Source organism: Rutilus rutilus (assembly GCF_951802725.1).
Source record: "Rutilus rutilus genome assembly, chromosome: 19".
NCBI lineage: Eukaryota > Metazoa > Chordata > Actinopteri > Cypriniformes > Leuciscidae > Rutilus > Rutilus rutilus.
This window is the reverse complement of record NC_140232.1, coordinates 34,671,518-34,679,498: the sequence shown is the minus strand read 5'-3', so window position 1 is coordinate 34,679,498 and position 7,981 is coordinate 34,671,518.

The window sequence follows — 7,981 nt, the reverse complement described above, 5'->3', positions numbered from 1 at the left end:
ATAATACTTACAGTATAAATCTATTTTTTAATTCTCCTGGTTGTTACCCCTTTATTCCCCAAACTTTACATTTTGTTCCATTATACTTACAAGTAAGTACTTTATAGGTACACCATAATTACCAAAAGTTACGCTGTAAATCTGTCTTAATTACGCAGAGCTTTCCGGGCTGTGATCTAAAGCGTTACCAAAGTTTTTTTTGTATGGCGCTGCTTTTAATGATTTCCAGTTTGATTAATCAGATCCTAATCGTTTGATCAGATAAGGCTCTTGGTTATGAAGTGTAATGCAGAAGGCGCCGCCCCTCCGTCAATCTGACAAGCTCGTGAAAAAAATCAGCGAGAGTTGATTAATAACTCCAGACATGATGCAATCTCCATCTTTATTAAGATGTTGAAAGCTCTGCGATGATGTGACCACACAGCTTTTCCCAACCGGACAGCGAGGAAGAAAAGGGTAGGAAAAGAGAAAAATGTGAGGTATTCGAGTGAGCGAGGGAAAGGAAGAAAGACACAGTGTTGGCCCAGGAATAATTAACAAATAGAGTACAGATGGCAAAAACAGATGGTTTCATTCGGGTTGTTCTGCAGATGGAAGGCCGCTGATGATAATGGATTCTGCACTCAGACGCTGGACAAACGTCCTCTGGAAATATGAGCGTCTGACCAGAAACGCTCAATGCCTGGACTGGCAAAGCTCAGAGAGTCTTCAGTCTTGTTGAAATGCTTTCTCATGCACTCTCCAACATAAAGCATCTAAAATAGGGTTTTTTTGTTTTGTTTTTGCACCAGTGACAAAGATGAACCAGTTTTACTTAGTGTGAAGAAAGAACATCTAGAGAACGTTTAGTGGAATGGAAAGAATGAAAGGTTCTTCATCGATGCCAGTGGTGCAACCGTCGGGTTCTGGAAGCAAAAACTCAGTCATTTTCTCCATAGGAAGATTATTTCTTAACGATAACTTTTAAGCCTTTAAAGAAAGCCTTACTGTGAGCCACGAGGTTCTTAATCGACGGCATTTGCTTCTGTCAAGACATCAAGTTGCATCATTTTAATTTAGTGGAATTCATGGTCAAAAACTACATTACCCATGATGCAGTACAGAAGCATTTCAAATGGCGTAATCAAATCTGTTTCCATACACTCTCAAAATACTTACGTATTTGAATATATATATATGCATATTTTGCAATACACTTAAAAAACAATAAAAATAAATAAATAACTATATATATATATATATATATTCCACATTTTTAAATTAGTAGTTTTATATTTCTCCATAATTTTTTATTCGATTACGCTGTACTTGTAGTTCTTTCCCTCACTAAAGCCATTAAGTTCAGTCTTGTACCTTTATATTTTGTCTAACTAAGGCAACTAAGTCTGATTTTCAATTGTTGCTTCAAATCAAAGTTTGTAATGTTGTGATTCGCCTCATAACTGGTTTGGTTCATGGCTTATAATACTTTAATATAGACTTTTTTGAAAATCCCTATAGGAGAAAAGAACAAAAAAAAAATACTTACGCCAATGAAAAAGTGTGCAGGAACCTTTTATTTTTAAGAGTGTGTAACCGGTTTCTTGTTCTTGTTTAACACGGATGACGTGAGTTGCTGCGGGACTGTCTGTTTGTCCAATCATATGTACACACAAGGCAGACATTGGATGCCATTGCAAGATTACTAGTGTATTTCTACTGAATGTCCTTCATAGGTGTGTGTTTACAGCGCGGCTCATTGACTCAGAATTTATGTTTTTAACTGTTTGTTTTATAAAAAGGATGCCAGCGGTTTGAACATTGGTTAAAATCAACCACCGAAACATAAACTTTGGTGCGGTCGTGACAGTCAGCGCACATCTCCTCAGCATTTCAGCTCTTACAATGATGATTCATGTGTCTTTGAGCCACTTTATGACACACAACCATTGAAAAGTTAGTGTTTTTGAAAGAAAATAATCCTTTTATTTATCAAGGACACTTGATAATTAAATTAAATTGATCAAAAGTGACAGTAACAAAAGATTCTATTTCAAATAAACGCTGTTCTTTTGAACGTTCTATTCATTGAGGAATCATAAAAAAATGCATCACACTTTCTGCAAACATATGAACTGGTTTCAACATTGATAATAATAATCATAAATGTGTCTTGAGCATCAAATCATCATATTAGAATGATTTCTGAAGGATCATGTGACACTGAAGACTGGAGTAATGATGCTGAAAATTCAGCTTAATAAATTACACTTTACCATATATTCACATAGAAAACAGCTGATTTACATTCTAATGATAATTCACAATTTTTACTGTAAAAAGCCTTTAAAACTGACCCTAGAACTGTTCAGGTCAGCCAAACATAATATATATATAAACATTAGGGTCCAACAACATTGACTTTCGTTGTACAAAGAAAAAGAAAATCAAAATATCTTTATAAAGAACTTTCACTTTTGGGTGAACTATCCCTTTAACTGTTGTTGTTTCGAATTATATTCATATTAAAGAAAAAGATTAATGTGTGCACTCAATCGGGTCTCTGTATCTCTGAGATGTTTCGGGTTTCACACTGTAAGATAGCGAGTGACACTAGATAACTAGAGTTTCTCCCAACCTTTGACTGCTTTAAAGAAGCGATCGCTTCCTTAAATGCCGTACGTATGTTGTTCATTTAGCCGACGTGATCATTGGAGGTTTTTGCTTAAACGTGTGAATCAGTGACATGCTAAAAGGCCATTGATTTCTACTACCATGATGTCTTCCTGATGGCGCTTGAAAGGGTTTGAGAGTGACACGTTCATAGAAACGTCTGGGATAATTCGATCCAGGTCGTGTTTCGCAGAAGAAATCACATTCAGATCTAAAGCTGAAGTGACTCGGGCACCTGAAAGAGCCTTTGAGCTCAATTAGGGGCTTGTCAGGAGGGAAAACGCACCTTTAAATTGCACACACAGTCGTATTTGAGCCGTTCGTCCTGAGCTCACACAGACAACCCAGCAATTTACTGTAATCCATATTGACGGCTCCTCGATGACCTCATCGCGCCGGGATTTTCTCAGAGACGGCCAATCTAAACAAGCGATTTAACTTTATGTGTGGGACCAAAGCCACTGCGGCGAACTGCTCCGACATGATGAACGCAGTGCAGATATGAAGCCCAGGAAGAATGCACTGCAAAAAAATGATGTTTAAAACAAGAATTTTTGTCTTGTTTTCCAGTCAGATATCGGTAACACTTTACAATAAGGATGCATACATGAACTAACAGGGAAAAAGCATTTATTAATCTCAGTTAATGTTCATTCCGACATTTACTAATACATTATTTAAAATCTAAAAAAAACATTATGTAATGTTTATGTATGAAAAACATTATTTTACAACTAAAAAAAGTTGTATCTGTTAATATTACTGGTAACACTTTATTTTACAGTGTTCTTATTACATGTTACATGTAATAACTGTAAATTGTGCATAATTACATGCAGCTAACCATGAACTAAACCCTATAGTAAGTTAATCATTAATACTCTATAATTAAGTGTATAATTACACTGTAACACTGACACCTTAAAATAAAGTGTAACAATATTATTTAATGGACATGAACTAACAATAAACAGCTGTTTTTATTAGCTAACATTGACAGATTAATATATACTGTAACAAGTTAATTGCTCATTGTTAATGTATTAACTAATGCATATTGTAAAGTGTTACCAAAATATCTAAATGTTATTAAATCAAGATGCATTCACATGAGAAGCAAAATGACATGAAATATAAAGTTTCAAAAATGAAGTGAGATTGTGCTTGAAAACATGAAAAAGTTTTCTGCCTCTTGGATTCAGTGATTTTTAGTAAATGTATCTTGATTTAATAATGTTTGGATATTTGTGCTGGAAAACAAGACAAAAATACTGAGGAAGAATGTCATTTTTGCAGTGTAAAAAAAAAATAACTTGTTTCTCTTTGACCTCTTTCTATTTTTTCTGACCCCATTGGCACTTTTTTAGTTTATTTTATTTTATTATTATTATATTTTGACTAAATTAATTTAATGTTTTCTCCAGAAGTGAAGACTTAACCCAGCTAACAAAAAATATGTTCTAAGAACACTTTGCTGACGTTCCCATTCATTTATGAACAGGTTATTTTGGAATTTTCTTTGAACATGAATGTTAAGGGAACATTCCACTTCATCATTCTTCAAACATTATGGAACGTTACATTTGAATGTTCTCTGAACGTTCTGAAACAACATTTAAAAAACGATAAACAAACATCCAACTAAAACGTTTTAGAAAAAACATCCCATGAATGAGAATAAATAATGTTTTTGTGTTAACGTTTTGAGATCCAGTTATTAAAGACCCGATAACTTTGATCAAACTTTTTATTAATGCTACTGGAAGCATGTTTGTTCATAACTTTGAGAGAACGTTTTCTGTTCACTGGGAATATCAATGCATCTTGCTTTTAAAATGTAGCCTATAGATGGCCTGTTTATACAGGAAAACAAAGTGTGTGTTTCCGAGTGTCTTCTCTGTGTGGAATATTGACCTACAGCAAACTTCATCACAAGCTCAGACTTCTCTTTGTTGTTTTGCGCCGCTCAAGGCAATTTCGAAGCACTTACGGTCTAAACCCACAACACACACGACGATCGTTCACAGTTTTCCCAGAGCGCTGACAAACGCCGGCAGACACACGGCTGTTTGACTGGAGAAACACCAGCTGGGTCACTCTTTATGGCTTTGCTTAATTAATGCTCTGTGCTTTTGAGAGGTTTGAAGCGACCGGCGTCTGAACTTAAATCAGCTTCGACTTCTTCAGCTTCAACTCTTTTCACATCGCCCTCGAGATGCACGTTAGAAATCAAATCAAATCTGGAAGAGTAAAGTGAAAGCCACCAGTACAAAGTGTGATAAATGCAAATGTATTCACTGACATTTGAAAAGCAAACGTCAGATTTTTGTGTTTTCCCGCCTCAGGTCAGTTTATCCAGCTAATGAAGCGGTTCCTAAGCTTTAACCTTTCTTTGAGAAAAGCTTCTCACTTTTGTGACCTTCACGTTGACTGTTCCTCGTTACACTTCAGACCTTTGTCGGCCCTAAAGCTTCATTCGCATGCTGAGACAAATCGAGCAGAATCATTCATAAAAGTGGGCCGGAAGCGTAAGACTACGTGTTCCCAGCATTATTAAAATGCATATGTTTAATTTATGATCCAAGACTTTCAAAGGGGATCAGCTGTCTGGGAATAAAGTCCTACATTCCTTTGCCATATGTATTCCCTCATGCGTTTTCATTCATCCTGGCCGCTGTCTACATCACAAGAGCGCGACGTGTCGGGAGAAATCCCACCTGATCCCAACTGAAGCTGAGAAATCAGAAAGCATTACTCTGAAAAGCACAAAACTGGCTGAGCTTCGCCATTCACGACAGTTTCCCAAGGAAGAATACTCTTCTGTTCGCGATTTATTTGAGTGCTTTTAGTTTTTAGGAAGAATGTTGTGTGTTGTTTTAACCATTTCTTTCTTCACATTTTTATAAACTTTGATTTGCAGCACATTATTAGTATTTTTTTGGGGGGAAAGGCCAAATGTAATTTAATAGTAAATTGAACTGCTCACTTCTTACACTCTCAAATAACATGTTAGAGACTAAATATATATTATACATAATATTCGTATATTATGAAATGAGTATCATAAAATTGAAAAAAAATTATGTAAAATACAAATGAATTTATTTTTATATTTTATTCTTTTTTCTACTCTCTCTCTCTCTCTCTCTCTCTCTCTCTCTCTCTCTATATATATATATATATATTTAAAAGGTAAGTATCTGTGCTGCCTTAAAATGTTAAGTTTAGTCAACTTAAAATTTGTAGTTGTTGTACTCAGTGACAAAGGCACAAAATCTTATTTTTTTTAATGTTGAAACAACTTTTTTTTTTACAGTGCATATAAAATGTAAAGTAGGCCTACATATAAATAAATGTAATATAATATAAATTATAATTATATATATATATATATAATGATGAATGGCTTATAAAAAATATTTTATATCATATTATCATTTTTGACTCAGTTGTCATTTGCAATTCTTCACAACAGAAAAAAATTGTTCCGTTTATAATGATTAACCTTTATAAAGTGTTTTCAGGATGAATCTTGGGTTCATAACATTTGTTGGTACTGTTTTGTTTTTACCAATTTTTGTTTGTTTTAATTACCATCTAATCATGTCTGATTTCCAAATGAATAATTCTTTTAAACCTTTTTTTTTTTTTAAATGATACACTTTAACTTATGATTCATTTATGAATCACTCCAGTGTAAGAACTGTTTTCAAAAGTGAAAATATACAGAATTTAAAGCTGCAGTCCGTAACTTTTTGGGGTTAAAAATGATCCAAAATAAATGTTTGAGCAAGTTCATAACCAGCCAGTGTTCAACACTCTCTGCTTGCCGTAGCTCGATTCAAAACGGTAAGCTTGAAATAATGTTTTTAGCTCCAGCGGTACTGGTGGATTTCCACGAGATATTTGAGCATGTGTTTGCGTCATTACGTCACATCTGTCCACATGAAGAAGAGTCTCGGCTAGTCTGAGTGTGAGGATGCTGGAGGTGGAGATTTATAGTCTTTTCTCACAGCACTTGATATAATTAAACTTAGCAATTTAATGGCGGATCCAGAAAAGGTTCAAATGACAATCACCACCTGGAGATTCACCCGCTGTAAAATGCAAAAGACTTCGGACTTCGGAGAAAAAAAGAGACTGCAACCTAGTCCAAACTACGGACTGCAGCTTTAACCAAATATTTATTTCATTGTTTAATCCTGAAATCTACAAATGCAGTGCATGGGAAACATGTTTTGGGTTGCAACTCACCAGTGCAGCTTTATTTCATATCTCTATGGAAAATTTGACTGTAATGGGTTCATTTTCCCAGCGCTCCTGGGCCTATTCAGCGTCACATCTATTGGAAAGCTGTCATCGCTCTCAGTGTTTTTACAGTAGCAATAACAGGTGTGCCACTGTCTGGACCACTGGCCTCCGGCTACGGCTTTATAACAACGATATTTCAAAACATCTCATGTGTGAACCGTAGAAGAGGGAGGGTATGTCTGAAAACCTCCAAACACACAGTAAAGTTTGCTAAAACACTGGTTTCTTGAGTTTCATACGGCGTAATGTCACTCAATCACATCATTAAGCTCATCATCCCGCTGTCACTCTGCGACGTTCATCTCTCCAGTCTCCCGAAATGAAAGCAGGTGCTTTTTCCCAATCTGATTTGTGGAGTTTACCCGCAGCGCTGGCTTTCTTTGATCAAAACAAGGAGATGTTAAGGATTTGAAGACATGCTGTGTGGTTAAAGAGTCTCTCCTGGGGCGGACAATTAACACTCGCCATTCTCAAGCGATGGTTCATGCCGATCATACCGGGAGGCAGCAGTTATGATGCTTGAATATCAATTTTAATTACCAGTAAGGCTATGCCAGCAGGCCAAGTTAGAAAAAAGAAAATTAAATACTTCAAAAATGTACGGGGAAGATTGTTTGAGATGAAGGGCTCTGGAGATTTGACACTCAAATAGAGATTGTAGACAAACTGAGAAAGCGTTTCGAGATGACATGCTGTGGTGAGGTTTGTTTACGATGCTAATTCAGTAATGCAATATGCATGACTCTAATTCTGTACAGTCATGGAAATGTGTTTTAGCAAGAGTGTACAAGAGGCCGAGATTCTTCATTATTCCTGTTGATTTTTAAAAAAAAGCTCATGTATGCTCTAACATGAATCACAATATTGCATAACTTTGTTTTGAAGTGCAGGATTTGAAACCTGGAAGAAAAAAAAGATAAATGTCCTTTAACTCTTTTATGAAGACATTAAACTGCACACTTCCCACTCTCAGCTTATATGCACTGCAAAACATTATTTAAATAAATTTCATCATCAG